A 15,987-nucleotide genomic window follows, 5' to 3' on the forward strand; every position below is an offset into this window, starting at 1 on the left:
ACCTAGGAGACCCCATGCCTGTGTGCGTCTACTGAGGGAAGTCCCATCCTGCATGGTGGCAGTCCTCATCCTTGAGCTAGGATGTCAGACTGAATCAAGGGGAGAAAGTAAGCCAAGCAACAGCATCTTTCTCTGGTTCTGCTTCCTTAGGGTGGACATAATGTGACCAGCTACTTCATTCACATTGCCTTTCCTAACATTCTGTATGAAAGCAACTAATAAACTGACTGGTGAGGCTAGTCAGGATGCAGGATATCAGGGTATTTACCTTTCGGGGTAGGGGTGGAGAGACACTGTCACCCCTTCACAAAGCAACCTACCTTTATAGCCCTGTGTTCTTGGATACTAGAAGGAAATCTTTCATTTCTGACACCCAAGAAAGGAGCAGCTGTCCCCACTTCCCCACAGTCATTTTGGTACTCAAGTTAGCCAATGAAACATCTTGGGCAATTGAAAGCCACCAGCCATCATTGCCCCAGACCTTCCTTCTATTTTGAGCTTCAGCTATGTAACAGTTCAGAAAAAAAAAAAAAGAGAGAGAGAGAGAGAGAGATTTTGCTGAAGGCTTTGGGCAGCTATTCTCGCTGCTTTATAGCCCATCTGGGTACATACAATTTACTAATGCTTCATCAAGGATTTCAGATGAAAATATTATCCCAGGCTCCTCCTGCAACAGAACACACACACACACACACACACACACACACACACACACACACAGACACACACACAGAGCTAATGGTATTCAGCTAAGAATTCAATACTATCTCCTTTGCTGTTGCTGTTGCTTGTCTTGCCTTTTCTTTTCTTTGTTCTCTTTTTCTCTCTGAAAGAACGACACATCAAGGAACAATTCCCCCATCAAAGTGGGATTTGTTGTCAGGTAGAGACAAATGAGGATTACAGAGTGACTTCCTTGATGCAACCAGCAATAAACGAACTGGAAAGGATTCGGGATCGTTCAATAGAAACAAGACACTCTTCAGTACACCAAAGTCTGAGTTACTCCAGACCCTGGCCCAAGACTTTCTAAATGTTGTTAGATGAGGCAATTGATCTCTTTTCCTAGCGAGAGAATTCTTTAGCTCTCTCAGAAAGAAGCAACTTTGTCCATAAAGGGAGGAAGTCTGGGTGAAGCTACAGTGGGGGAGGGAGCAGAAAGACTTGAAAATGCATTTTTCACACGGGTTTGTGAGCTAACCAAAGTGATCAGAGTGAACATGGGCCCACCAAGTTTTTCTTTCTTTCTCTCACTAGAGGTTATCTACAAAACCCACAGGAAGTGTTTAGGCAAATTTCAATGCTATTTCTTAAGAGTGACCAGGACAGCAATTTAGAGAATTGGTTGCTAATAATAGTAAGTCTAATCCACTTACAACCGCAACACCCAACTGAACCCTCCTATGTGAACTGACAAGCTAATATTAATGATTTCTGTCTACAAAGGTAGGAAGGACACCCTCCACTTTTTCAGATGTTCATTTTTCCATGCTCACTTTAATTTACTAAAAGACTGAAGGACAGAAAGTTGAATAAGTATAATATAAGCCAGTACATATTAAACATCCCAAATCTGAAAATTCAACAGTTGAGATTATTCAAAATCTAAGGTGTTTTTTTTTTTTTTTGAACACCAATATGATGCCACACAAATTTCACATCTCATCTAATGGGAGCCATCACAATCAAAATGAAGAAATACAAAAAAGTACTGTATAAAACTCTTCAGCCGTCGTGTTTATGGTTATATAACAAACATAAATCAATTTGATGTTTAGAAAGGCTCCATCCCAAGGAATATTGTTGTGTATATGAAACTATTGGTATATTATTGTGTATATGCAACTATTTCAAACTCTGAGGGGGAAAAACCCCAATAAAAACCACTTTTAGTTTCAATCATTTTGCATAAGGCACATATTGTCGTACCTCCATAGTCAAATATCAAAGGGAAAATATAGCGGGTTGGGACCCTTAGTATTCTCTGAAGAATTCTTTTAATTTTGCTGAATGTTTGAAATTTTCAATAATAAGATGTGAGGAAAAATTTAGGCCAAAAAAAAAAAAAAAAATCACACCCTGTTTGAATGAGTGACTTAAGTTTCAATAGCCAAGCAAGGTGCTGCGTTTTTGTAGGCAGTCCGTTGTCCATGTGATAAATTCTCTGGCAATAATCCTCCAGATGTTTAAATGCCAGTAATCCTCCAGATGTTTAAATGCTTTTTCACTCATTACATTTTTATATTCTTCACAATACTGAGATTTTTTTTTAACTGGAAAAAAACCCCATAAAAATAAGAAAAGAAAGAAATCATTCCCCTTGGAATATAGCAGCTCTGGTTATTTAAGAAACAAGCTTAGCAAATATGATGCTACATACCTGTAATTTAGCACTCTAGAGGTGAAGCCTGGAGGATCAGGAGTTCAAGATCATCCTAGGCTACAAAACCAGAGGAAAAGAGTACCCTATTGTGGTGGCACAGGCCTTTAACCCCAGTACTTGGGAGGCAGAAGCAGGCAGAACTCTGTGAGTTCAAGACCAGCCTGGTCTACAAAGATAGTCTAGGACAGCCAGGACTACACAGAGAAACCCTGTCTTGAAAACTAGGAAAAAAAAAGAGAAGAAACAAACCAACAAACAAAAGAAAAAGCCTGCCCTGATTTACTCTTCTGGGATCTTCTCTGTGGAAACTGAAGCAGGACTCTTCCTAATGGGCTGGTGGGGGAGTCTCTCTTTAGCACAGGAACAAAGCCTTAGCTGATTTTGTCATCCAGGATGTAGTGAGCCACTGGAAAATGCTTCCTTGTATGGAAGCTGGATGGATATGCTGTACTTACTTGTAGTGACATAGATCCAGGGTCTATTAGCATATCCAAGATCTGCACTACATGGCTTAGTGCTTGGAAACCTGACTAGAAGCAACAAGGGAATGAAGAAAGGACAGACAGGGACACAGACACACAAACAGAAAAGCTAGGTTCAGACGGACTGCTCTTCCGCTGTGGCACCAGCTACCTCTCAACCCTGACCCTCAGTGCATTTATATCATGAACAGCAGGGAGGGAGGAGTTAGCTGGTCTCAGCAGGAGGTGTCTGTAGGCCAGCAGTCTAAAGTTGTAAACATCCTGGAGGGGTGGGGAGGAGGAAGAGGAGGAAGAGGAGGAAGATGATGATGCAATTGCTAGTTTTTGCATACACTAGTCCGTCTTTTGTAAAAATTTACACTTGCACACACTGTCATCATTCAAACTCAGACTAGAGGAAGGCTTTTCCCGTGGGTTTGAAGCACTAGTCCGGTGTCAACAGAAACACATCCACTCAGGACTTCACTCTTTACACATTCAAGGCTTCCTCGGCTCCCCATGTTGGCATATGGCGAAATTAAGCACCAAATACTGAGACTGAAATGGCAGTTTAGAGTAGGAACCTCTCTCTAACTTTGATTCCGTGGACTCACTGAGCGACTCCAAAGCCCGTGCCTCTTTCCCACCCACTGAGCTCCAGATGGACTGTTGTTTTGTGCAGGATGTTAAACTCTCCTGGGTATTAAAAGCACCTAGAACACCTGGGTTAAGGCTTTACATGTCCTCACTTTTATTTCCACTTGCTTTTCATTTGATTCTCAAGACCATCTACTGCATTCGTTCTCAACCTTCCTCGTGCTGGGACCCTTTAATACAGGTCCTCATGTTCTGGTGAACCCCAACTATAAAATTATTTTCATTGCTATTTCATAACTGTAATGTTGCTACTACTATGAATCATAATGTAAACTGATATGCAGGATAGCTGATATGCAATCCCCAAAGGTGACAACTTACAGGTTGAGAACCACTGATCTACTAGATTTCCAGGGCACAAAATTATCATGTAAGTCTAGTTTCATCTGGCAGTACTTTTTGCCTCCCAGGAGACAATTGACATGCCTAGAGAATATTTTTGGTTGTCACACCTGGGAGTGACATTTATCAGGTGGAGGTCAAAGGTTTAAATGCTCCCCCAGGATTTGGTGGGGGTATACAGACCCCCCCACACACACACACAAAAGCACAAACATTAAGGTGAACCACAGCTGGGGTTGTGGCTCAATTAATAGGTGCTTACCTAGCCCACTCAAAGTCCTGAGTTTGACCCCAAATACAGCATAAAATGGGCATAGAGGTACTTAGCTGTAATTCTAGTACCTGGAAGGTTGAAGACAGGAGGAAGGGAAATTCAAGGTCATGCAGCCTAGGTTGCATGAGATACTAACAAACAAAAGACAGACAAAAAGCAGTCAGTCTTCAAATGTGTCAAGTGCTGAGATCGAGGCACCAAGTCTCTGGTAGCCTTCAGATTAGCCAGGTTTTCTAGGGGCTGGAGATGAAGCTTAGTAATAGAGTCCTTGCTTACCATGCGTATTGTTCTAGGTTTGATGTCTGGCACCTACATAAACACTGTAACAGACAAAGATGGGTCTAGGGTTTCTTGGTCAAAATAACTCCTTTGTTTCCATTTCTCTGGGCATACGGTGCCTGTGCTCAGACCTCATATAAACAGCTACACATCGATGTATTCCAGAGTACATCTGAGTCAACTGCTGATGTTACAGGTTGGCCTGACTCCAGCAACTGATATGTTCCCTCACAGCAGCGCAAAATGCTTCGAACTCACAGAGATCCACCTGCCTCTGCCTCCCAAGTGCTGGGATTAAAGGCGTGTGCCACCGCCACCCAATTTACAGGATGAACTTTTATTAAGATGGAGCTGATGGTCCACAATATTACTTCAATTTCTTCCCTTCCCTCCCTTCCTTCCTTTTTTTTCTCCTTCACTTCCTTTTCTTTCCAGGTCTCAAGAACCACAGATGGGCCTTGAACTCCTCATAATCCTGCCTATACTTCCTGAGTGCTGATATTACAGGTTTGTATCACCACATGTACAGCTTTGATTCTTTTTTTCTTTTTTGGTTTTTTTGAGACAGGGTTTCTCTGTGTAGCCCTGGATGTCCCGGACTCACTTTGTAGACCAGGCTGGCCTCGAACTCACAGCAATCTGCCTGCTGAGTGCTGAGATTAAAAGCATGCGACACCGTGCCTGGCCTTGATATTTTTCTTTTAGTTGATTTATTTTCTTTAATGTGTATGAGTGTTTTGCTCACAGGTGTATTGTAGGCATGCGGGGAACTGGCGTCATGAATGATTGTGAACTGCCACATGGGTACTGGGAATCAAATCCAGGTGTTCTGCCAAGAAAAGTGCCCTCAATCACTGAGACATCTTTCCAGCCTAGGGTTTTAGGGTTTTTTTTAGAGAGCTTCATGTGATCTTCTATGATCATCTGGCTATGGCTTTGGAGGGAAGCTGGCATCTGTGGATATTTTGTATCTGTTTGATTACACGGGACTGACTCAGGGAATGAAGGTTGTCACTGAAGTGGGAGTATGGCTTGTACCAGTCAAAGAGGAGGTATCAAAGATGATTAAGAATTTTAGCTCAGGGCCGGGCATGGTGGCACACGCCTTTAATCCCAGCACTTGGGAGGCAGAGGCAGGCAGACTGCTGTGAGTTCGAGGCCAGCCTGGTCTACAGAGTGAGTCCAGGACAGCCAGGACTACACAGAGAGACCCTGTCTCGAAAAACCAACAACAACAAAAAGAAGAGTTTTAGCTGAGAGACTATGGAAATTGAAGTTGTAAGAAAAAAAATGCTTGATGGGTCTTTTTAAATTGATTTTTTATTTTAGGTGCATGGGTGTTTTGCCTGCATGTGTATGTGTGAAGGAGTCAGATAGATCCCCTGGAGTTACAGACAGTCGCAAACTGCCTTGTGGGTGCTGGGAATCAAAACCCGGGTCCTCTGGAAGAGCAGCCAGTGCTTTTTAACTCCTGAGCCATCTCTCCAGCCTGTGGGTGGGTCTCTTACAGATATGGACTGGAAAGGACCAAGCTGACCATGGTAAAAATGAAAGAAAAGAAGCCAACACTAGAGGCTGCAGCATATTGGGAATGAAAGGGAGGGCAGGCTGGTAAGTAGAGTCTACAGACTCAAGCAGGTTGGGCGTTGTAAGTTAAAGAGTGCTTAGGGCACTGGAAGATTTCTGAGGACCAGGAAGTTAAATATAGGATACTCACTCCTAGCTTTGAGATCCAGGAGGTAGTCAGAAGTCTTGGCAGAAATGCTTCTGAGTTGACATGTATGGGGAAGCTGGGTTGCTGTAGACAAAAGGCAAAAACGTAGAAGAGGAAAAGGAGATTTTTTTTTTTTCCTAGAGGGCAAGGACTTCGTGGGTGGAAGTTGAAGAAAGAATCTAGTGGTCAGGGAGTGAAGGAACATTTCACCATTTCGCGATATTTTATTTTGTTTCCTCTTCTGCTTGTTAAATAATGTTCTCAAACTCAGAGAATGGAACATAATGATCTCCATAATCTGGATTGCCACCTATATTTATAAATAAAGTTTTATTGGCACAAAGCTACTTATTGACGGATTTTCTGTGGCTATCTTTAAAGACAAGAGGAGAGTTGAGTAAGTGCAACAGTAAAGTAAATTGACTCTTAACCCCTTAAAGAAAATTAGTTTACCAATGCTAAGTCAACTCCCTCTGGAAATTTGGAGAACAAAACAAAACCACCCAATACTCCATTTGATGTTTCTAGCTATTTGCTTTCTTATTCTGACAAAGCAGAAGCATCTCCTGGACCATTAATAGACCCATCCTCACTGCTGGGATTGAAGAGCTTTTTAGATTATTTATTCTAATAGAAAGTAAATTGACGCTTTCTACTCTTAGCAAGATGATTGTTCCTCTCCATTCTAGCTACAGACTGAAACTAAAGTAAACCCACTGCTGTCCTTTGTACAGACTTTGCGCAGGGGTGTTTATGGGCTCACTAATGAGCAGAAGGGACATTGCTTCATGGTGATTGCATAAAATCTGAAGATTTAAGTGAAAAGGAAATACTTTTGTGACTGCCTTTGTTCTCTTGTACTGTGAATCAAAGTTAATATAGCTCATGGTTGGCTTGGCAGTTCACAAGAAAGGGAGAGGTTGTCAGAAAATCAAAATCACGGTTTCCTGTTTTTGAAGATTTATTTCAATAATATGACTGAGGGCTTCAAAGACAAAAAACGGCTGTTCTCTGGAGCCAAAGCAGCTCCAAATTCCTTTGCTTGCTTTAGTGTATGTTGCTGAAGGGTCAAGGCACCTCTTTCTACTGCATTCTTCTCACTGCTCCCTGATGTTGCTTTTGTTTTACTGTTGTTGTTGTTATACTATTGGGATTCTTGCTGAAAATTCAATTAAGCACTCCTGATTTTGGCTTTATTGGTCCTAGTAACTTATTATGGAGAAATTAGGAAATATTAGTAACACCAAAATATTTTTAAAGTTGTAATTGGCAGCAGAGTGTGGTAGCCCACACCTTTAATCCCAGGACTTGGGAGGCAGAGGCAGGTGGGTCTCTGTGATTTTGAAGCCAGCCTGGTCTGAAAAGTGAGTCCAGGACAGCCAGAGTTCTATGTAACAGAGAAACCCTTGAATAATCAAAAATATATAAACAAAACACAGTTGAAATTGGATACACCCAAACATGGTGGAATAGAAATTTGGTAAAAGTACAGGTACTTTTTTTTTTCGAGACAGGGTTTTTCTGTGTAGCCTTGGCTGTCCTGGACAGTGCTGGGATTAAATGTGTGCACCACCAACACCCAGCAGTGCATACCTTTCAAACTGAAAAATCAGACAAGATAGTTTCTATATCCAATATAAAGGAACAGTTTAAGATGATTTGAGCCTAAAGTCTGAGACTCTTGTCTTCTTTAAGAGGCTAATTGGAGTGGCTAAAGAGTCTGTCCATCTGTTAAGAGCATAATGATTTTGCACAGAGCCTGGGCTTTGTTCTCAGCACCCATATGAATGCTCATAACCACCTGTAACTCCAGTTTTAGGGGATCCGATCATGCCTTCTGACTTTGTGCACTATGCAGGCATGTAGTACATAGACAGACATGCAGGAAAAAACACCCATACATATAAGACTAAATCTATTTTTTCAAAGATCTAATTTAAATTGTGGCAGAAGACCAAAGCATTCCTATCTGCAATGGCTACATGGGTCTTGACTCAAAGCTCAAACCAGTATGTCATTTTATAGTTTCCTCAGCTGTCTGAGTTCACACAAAGCAATCATAGGTGCTTTGGTGGTCTGAAGTTGTTTTTGTTTTTGTTTTGTTTTCCATTTATTCCATGGATGTCCTTCCCGGAATTCTGTACTGAAAGATATAATACCGGTTGACTCTGACTTGGCACAGCAGACCCAATTCCTAAAACAAAAACAAAACAATAGTATTGTTGGATTTATTTGGAAGCCTTCCCAATCACATCAAGGTCATAGGTGTGACCACAAGTGGCAAAGACAGAGTGGTCCAGCAGTGCAGCTTTGGCTTTCTAGTCAGATAATAGTAGCTAAATGCCATAATGTTAAGACAGGGTGAGTCAGGCTGAGGATGTGGCTCTGTTGGTAGAGTGTATGTATACACTTAGTATGCAGGAAACTTTGAGTTTGGTGCCCAGTATCACAGAAAGTAGCACGGTGATGCATTCCTGTAATCCTAGCACATTGGAGGTAGAGACAGGAGGATCAGAAATTTAAGTCCAGCCTCCACTACATAGACTGTTCAAGGCCAGTTGGTGCTACATGTGACTCTGTCTCAAATAAAATGAAAAAGGAGGTGGTGGGGTGGTGATGGTGGTGATGGTGGTGGCTGGAGATGTGGCTCAGTGGTTAAAAGTGCATACAGCTCTTGCAAGAGTTACCAGTACACACTTGAGGTAGTTCATAATTACCTATTGCCCAAGTTCCTGAGGATTCAACGCTCTGTGACCTCCTCAGACACTGCACGAACATGGTACACATAAGCCTTCACAGGCAGACACACATACACATAGGCATATACATGAATAAAATAAGAAAGAGAGAAAAGAATAAATGAAGGAATAAAGGAGTGTGGGCCATGTCTAACAATGAACAAGAAAGGATAGGATGTGGAAGCAGAACACAGCACCCTAAGAAGCACTTCTTCATTTTCTTTCTTTCTTTCTTTCTTTCTTTCTTTCTTTCTTTCTTTTTTCTGGTTTTTCGAGACAGAGTCTCTCTGTGTAGCCTTGACTGTCCAGGACTCACTTTGTAGACCAGGCTGTCCTCGAACTCACAGCGATCTGCCTGCTTCTGCCTCCCAAGTGCTGGGATTAAAGGCGTGCACCACCACCTCCTGGCTCACTTCTTCATTTTCTAATGAAGTAAATAAGAAGAACGTTGATGTCACAAAATAAAAACATGAATCAGAAAGTCAGGATCAAGAATTACCTTTACTTAGCTGGGCTAAGTCAAGAGAAACCATGACTTGAAAAATCAATCAATCACTAAAATTAAAAATAAAAAAGAAAGGTATGCATAGATAATATCTACAGAATAAGAATTCTCTAATGGCAGTTCTGTAACTTGTGCCCCCTGAGTTTTTGATGGGAAGTGTTTTCCCGGGTTGTTTTTTTCCTATACAGTTTGGATATAAAGATCTATAAACCTCACAAGCCAGATCTTGTGCCCAGTATGTCACAGAAGTGGCCTCAAGGGGGAAAATTCTGTTCATAATAACTTCAGGTAAGATTAACAATCTTAGTACTGTAAGGAGAGGGCCAGCTAACTTTCAGGTGATAATACCTGCAAGTCCTTGAGCTGTCTGAGATGGAGTACCTGCCATTACTATTACAATCATACTTTGTGAAATATCCATCAAACACGTAGGGCTGTAGGAAGTCACCAACAGGCATCCAATGATGGTTTAAAGAAGATTCTCTAAGGCTAGATTTGTAGCTAAGTTGGTAGCATGCTTTTGCCTAGAATGCACAAAGCCTAGAGTTTGCTCTTCAGTGCCATATAAGGTAGGTATAGTAGTGGACCTCCATATTACCAGCACTCAGGAGGATCAGAAGTTGAAAATCATCTTCAGCTATATAGGAGAGCTCAAGATCAAGGGGAGATACACGAGACTCTGATTCAAACAAAGCAAACACCACCACCACCGAAGAGGTTTGTCTACACTAAAGCTATCATACATTTTGTTTGTCTGAAACAGGGTTTTTCTATGTAGTACAGGTTCGCTTTCATATTCAGTCCTCCTGAGAGCTATCATCGTGCCCATGATGCTTTGACATGCCCATATAGAATCTTTTTAGAGGTGCTTACACACAAAAGTACACTACTCTCTTTATTATTATGATTATTTGTAATTTACTTTTTATTATATATCGACTCCACATCCTGATCGCAGCCCCTCTTCCTCCCATTCTCACCTGCCCTCCCTCTCCCCCCTTGCCTTTTCAGAAAAGAGGAGCCCCTCCCCCACCTATCCTCTTAATGATTTAAACAAATGATTACTAGTCAGGTAGATTCTATCAGTATTTCGTACTGAACTATCGCTGAATCACCAGTTAATTCTGTTTAGTTTTCAAATGTTTATGCACTCATTTGTACTTTGATTCCATGTTTGTCAACAAAAGGAATTGAGGTGCAGTCATGATCTTTAGCTATTAGTATTCACCGTGGCGATCATCTAGATACCTTTAAAACATCGTACAAATCAAGAGGTTATAGCTTTGTCCCATAAAAGCAAAAGTACAATGTCATGCAAACTAGTGTTGCTCAAAATCAGAACAGCTCACACATCATGCTAATGATGAGCAAAAATTACTCTTTCAGAAGACATTCTTGAGTAGTCCCACAGACGTCCGGCAGGGTTTCCTACTCGCTACAGTCACAGCACTTTCTAAAATAATACAGACTCAGGATAGAAGATGATGGTTTGCCCATTCTCTGTACCATTTCTTAGAGCAAAATTAACATTGTATCAGCTTTCAGAATAGTTCTGGAATGCTCATAAAATGTCACTGGTGTTGGCTCTTTCTTCCCCAGGCACCTTCTGCGTTGAAGCTTATACCAACTGATATATAGTTTTAGTTTTGCTTTTTTTCTTTTCTTTTTTTCTTTTCTTTTTCTTTTTTTTTTTGAGACACGGTTTCTCTGTGTAGCCTTGGCTGTCCTAGACTCGCTTTGTAGACCAGGCTGGCCTCGAACTCACAGTGATCCACCTGCCTCAGCCTCCTGAGTGCTGGGATTGCTTTTCTTTTTTGTTTGAGATAGGGTCTTGCTGTATAGCCCAGGCTAGCTTCCTGCCTTTTCCCCCTACAAGTTTTGGCATTACAGAATGTGCCACCGTACCTGGCTCTTTCTCCCATTTTCTTCTCATGGGGCCATACTAAATATCTGATATTATCTTTTTAACCTTGTAGCATATTGTGAGCATCCATTTGTATTATTTTTAAAGATTTATGTATTTATTATTATGTATACAGTGCTCTACCTGCATGAGCACCTGCAGGCCAGGAGAGGACATCATATCATATTATAGATGGCTGTGAGCCACCATGGGGTTGCTGGAAATTGACCTTGGGATTTTTGGAAGAGCAGTCAGTGCTCTTAACCACTGAGCCATCTCTCCAGCCCCATGGGTATTATTACTAATCTTTGTGCATTAATTAAAGACAGTATAGTATCCTATTATATTTGTAATATTTTAACCAGTTGCTTCCTATTAGTTATACTTATTCCAGACCTCCTAGTCTATAAGGTGAGTTCCAGGACAGCCAGGGCTATTACACAGAGGAAACCCTGTCTCAAACAAACAAACAAATAGTTATAACTAACTCTGGATATGGTGTCTCATCTTTGTAATCCCAACAAAAACAAAACAAACAACTAAAGCAAGGCTTTTTGAGTGGATGGATGCCATTTTACTGTTTATTGCTCTCCGTACCCCTTGGAGACAGGGTTTCGCTATTAGCCCTGGCTAGCCTGGAACTTACTATGTAGACTAGGCTGGCCTTTGAATTCAGAGATATGCCTTCTGCATGCTAGTGTTTCAGGTGTATGTCATTAAGCCCAGCAATTGACCCACTCTTATTCTTAGAAATGCTTCCCCACCTGGGTGTGGTGGCACAGGCCTTTAATCCCAGCTCTTAGGAAGGAGAGGCAGACTGATCACTGAGTTCAAGGCCAGCCTGGTCTGCAAAGTGAATACAGGACAGCCAAGGCTACACAGAGAAACCCTGTCCTGAAAAAAAAAATTCCCTTTCTGAATAAAGTGTCTCTCTATTTCTATTTCCACAAAACAAGCAAAAGCAAAAGGTAAAGCAAAACCCCATCCAATATGCCTCATTTCTACAGGAAGGATATGATCTACTCAGAAACTCACACTCTGTCCCGTTGAGATGCCATCCTCTAAGTGACATGCAGACCCAAACTAGATGCTCACTTCCCAAAGTGTGAACAGCAAGTAATAATCAGAATGCATGGTCCTGATGACCACTTTAAACTTAATGAAAGTGGCCTCTCCTCCTTGATGTTCAAATTCTTCTTTTAGAAAGTTTGGTCTGTCTGACATGATGTGGGGGGTGCTATTTCATATCCGGAAGTGAATCTGATAGTTATCTTTGTTCTCAGAATTTTCTTGGTAAATGAGGCTACAAGAAACTAAAACATACCATTTTTACATGCTGCCTATTCTGTCACTGATCTTTTTTTTTTTTTTTTTTTTTTTTTTTTTTACTCCAGTGAGATAATTACTCTGGCTTTTGTACAAATCCTATCATGAATTTGAATGGGGTCTCCTCACACCTTTGGGGGAGGGGGGTCTGCTCTTTTTTTTTTTTTTTTTTGAGACAGGTTTCTCTGTGTAGTTTTGACTGTCCTGGCCTTGCTTTGTAGACCAGGCTGGCCTTGAACTCACAGTGATCCACCAACCTCTGCCTCTCAAGTGCTGGGGATTAAAGGCGTGCGTCACTACCGCCTGGCTGGTCTTGAACTCTTAATCTTCAAACTTCGCTTCCAGAGTCCTAGGACAGGCATGGCCACCACAATCAGTACATGAACTGCTGGAGACCAAACTCATGGCCTCATGCCTGCCTGCTAGGCAAGCATTCTACCAACAGGGTTACACCTCAGCCTATCTTTTTCTTGTCTTTTCTATCTCTTCTCATCTTGTCTCTTTTCCTTTCTTTTGTCTTTTTCCTTCCTTTTTTACTTTTTGGAGGCAGAGTCTCACTTTATAGCTCGGACTAATCTTGAACTCATGAGAATCTTCTTGCTTCCATCTCCTAACTGCTGAGGTTTTGGGCATTAGCCACCATGGTTGGTTTGAATCTGAGTTTTAAGAGACGGATCAAAGCTGGGAGATGGTGGCACACACCTTTAATCCCAGCACTTGGGAGGCAGAGACAGGTGGATCACTGTGAGTTCCAGGCCAGCCTGGTCTACACAGTGAGTCTAGGACAGCCAAGACTACACACAGAGAAACCCAGTCTAAAAAAAACAAAAACCAGGCCGGGTGTGATGGCATATGCCTTTAATCCCAGCACTTCGGAAGCAGAGGCAGATGGATCACTGTGAGTTTGAGGCCAGTCTAGTCTACAATGGGAGTCCAGGACAGCCAAGGCTACACAGAACAACCCTATCTCAAAAAAACTCCAAAACAAACAAACAAAGCAAAACAACAACAAAATCAAAAGAAACAAACAAACAAGCAAGCAAACAAAACAAACAAAAAACCAAACCAAACCAAAACCAAACCAAATGGACTGGAGAGATGGCTCAGCCATTAAAGGCTAGGCTCACAACCAAAAATATAAGAGTTGAGTTCCCTGTACCCTCAGTTGTCTCTCCAGGTACTAAGTAAATAAATAAAACCCAAACCAACCAACCAAACAGAACCAGTGAAGAAACAAAACAGAACGACAACAACAACAAAAAACACACAAACACACAAACTACAACAAAGAAACCCCACAAAAAACCAAAGAGGCATCAGAGAAATCACATTCTCACTGAACACACATCCAGGTGTGGGCAATGTGGCCTTATCTTAAACCCAGGGTCTGCTGCACATTCCCCAACAAATTCTTCAGCATCTGTATCATCTATGTGGTCTACTCAAAAACTGCCTCCAGTTTCCTAAAAAGGAATGTGATCTTGCAATATGCTTTGAGGCAAGGGACAGAAGCAGTTTCCATATGAAGCTGTCAGGTTCTATCTTGAGCCTCAGACAGAACCATGGATGGGTTGAGTCATCCATGGAAAGGGTGAAGAGGTCAGCCCACCAGCCTGAACTGAGCAAGCAAAGTCAGATCCGACTAAGTTGAACCATGTTCTTGGGCCATAAATAGTTTCAGGATGAAACGAACAACTTACTGATATCAGAATGGCCAGACTAGACCCTTTGGTTATCTCATTGGGTACGTGGTATCTGTTCTTGAGATGTCACACATGGTCAAATACTTCATGCACTCTCCAAGCAGACTGGGACTGGCCCAGACTCTGACCTTGATTGCTTTTACTTCATGAATAATTCCAAGAACACAGATTATGTGATTAGTCAGGCCTCTGAAAAGGGGAAGCTGCTGATTAGAAGCAGTTTGCAAGAACAAGGGGAAAGACAGACACAGGCACCAGAGTGTAGAATTTTAGAAATTTTGCTTTTGTAGAGCTCCCCATTCCATGCTGATAACACACAGGTCCAGGTGGGAAAAATCAAGATATAAAAATCCAGCCAGCCTTGCTGGCATATGCATTTATTTAATCCTAGATCTTTGGGAATGTAGGCAGGAAGATTAGAAATTCAGTCTTGTCTTTAAAAAAAATACAGAACTAAGAAAGAAACTAGATATAGAAATTGAATATTTCCAACTTCAAGATTTTACATTAAGAATATTTTAGTGTTTAAAAAATCGTAAGTGTTAGTACTGAAGTACAGTGTTGCTTAGTTTGGGATATGAAGGCAGACAATACTAAAGTCCAAAGGCTTTTCATAGGTCATGGATTTGAGCCAGTCAATGACCCAGGAGTTTGAACTCGATTCTGCATTTATATTCAGAGTCTCTCTGAATTTCTAGAGGTTGTTTGTCAAGGGAAAGCAACAGCCTAAAACTCAACATTCAGCTTCTCTTCTGTTTGATTGACCTAGATTTCTTTTGGCTTTGGCTGATTACTGAAGCATTAGCAAAATGCTTCCCCACCAGTGTAGACATTTAAGCTGGAAATCCAATACTCAAGCAATTAGAATCAATGTTCGCTACGCAAGTAGAAGCTGTAGCTCAAATGTTTTTCTGCTCATGGGGAAAAAGCCCAAAGCCATGCTCTGGCATAGTTTTATAGATATTACCTAATTTTAGAGCACTCTAGCAATGCCATCAGAAAGTAGGAAAGGTAAAATACAAACTTTAAAATGCAACTCAATACTGTCAGGCCTAATTGTATCACTTTGATATTTGAGGTTAGAAGGCATCAAGGTAGCTCAGGGGGTAAAAGCACTTGCTGAACAAGCCTGATCATCTGAGTTCCAGTCCTGGAACCTACCATGGAAGGAGAGAAACATCTTCTTCTGACTTATACACCTGCACATCCCCATGCCTGCACTCACAAGCAGACGTATCACATGGATACAGCAATTAACATTAGCCAGTCATGGAGCACAGGCCTGTAATCCCAGCACTCGGGAGGCAGAGGCAGGCAGATCATTGTAAATTCGAGGCAATCCCGGTCTACAAAGTGAGTCTAGGACAGTCAAGGCTACACGGAAAAACCCTGTCCCTAGAAACCAAAATAATAATAATAACAACATTAAAATGTATACTTGAGGCTATGTTAAGAGAAAAATAATACTAAATGTTAATTGAAAAAAACTATTTCAGGCAATAACATTGTGCTCATTTTGCCTATGTGCATATTGTCTTAACAGGACAAAAAGTGGATAAGGATAGGGATAATGTTAGAAATAATAAAGTAGAAGAATTTAAGACTAAAAGTTTTTTTTTTTCAAGACAGGGTTTCTCTGTGCTGGGATTAAAGGAGTGCTCCACCACCGTGCAGCTTAAAACTAAAATCTTAATGGGACACA

Source organism: Acomys russatus, chromosome X, assembly GCF_903995435.1.
Source record: "Acomys russatus chromosome X, mAcoRus1.1, whole genome shotgun sequence".
NCBI lineage: Eukaryota > Metazoa > Chordata > Mammalia > Rodentia > Muridae > Acomys > Acomys russatus.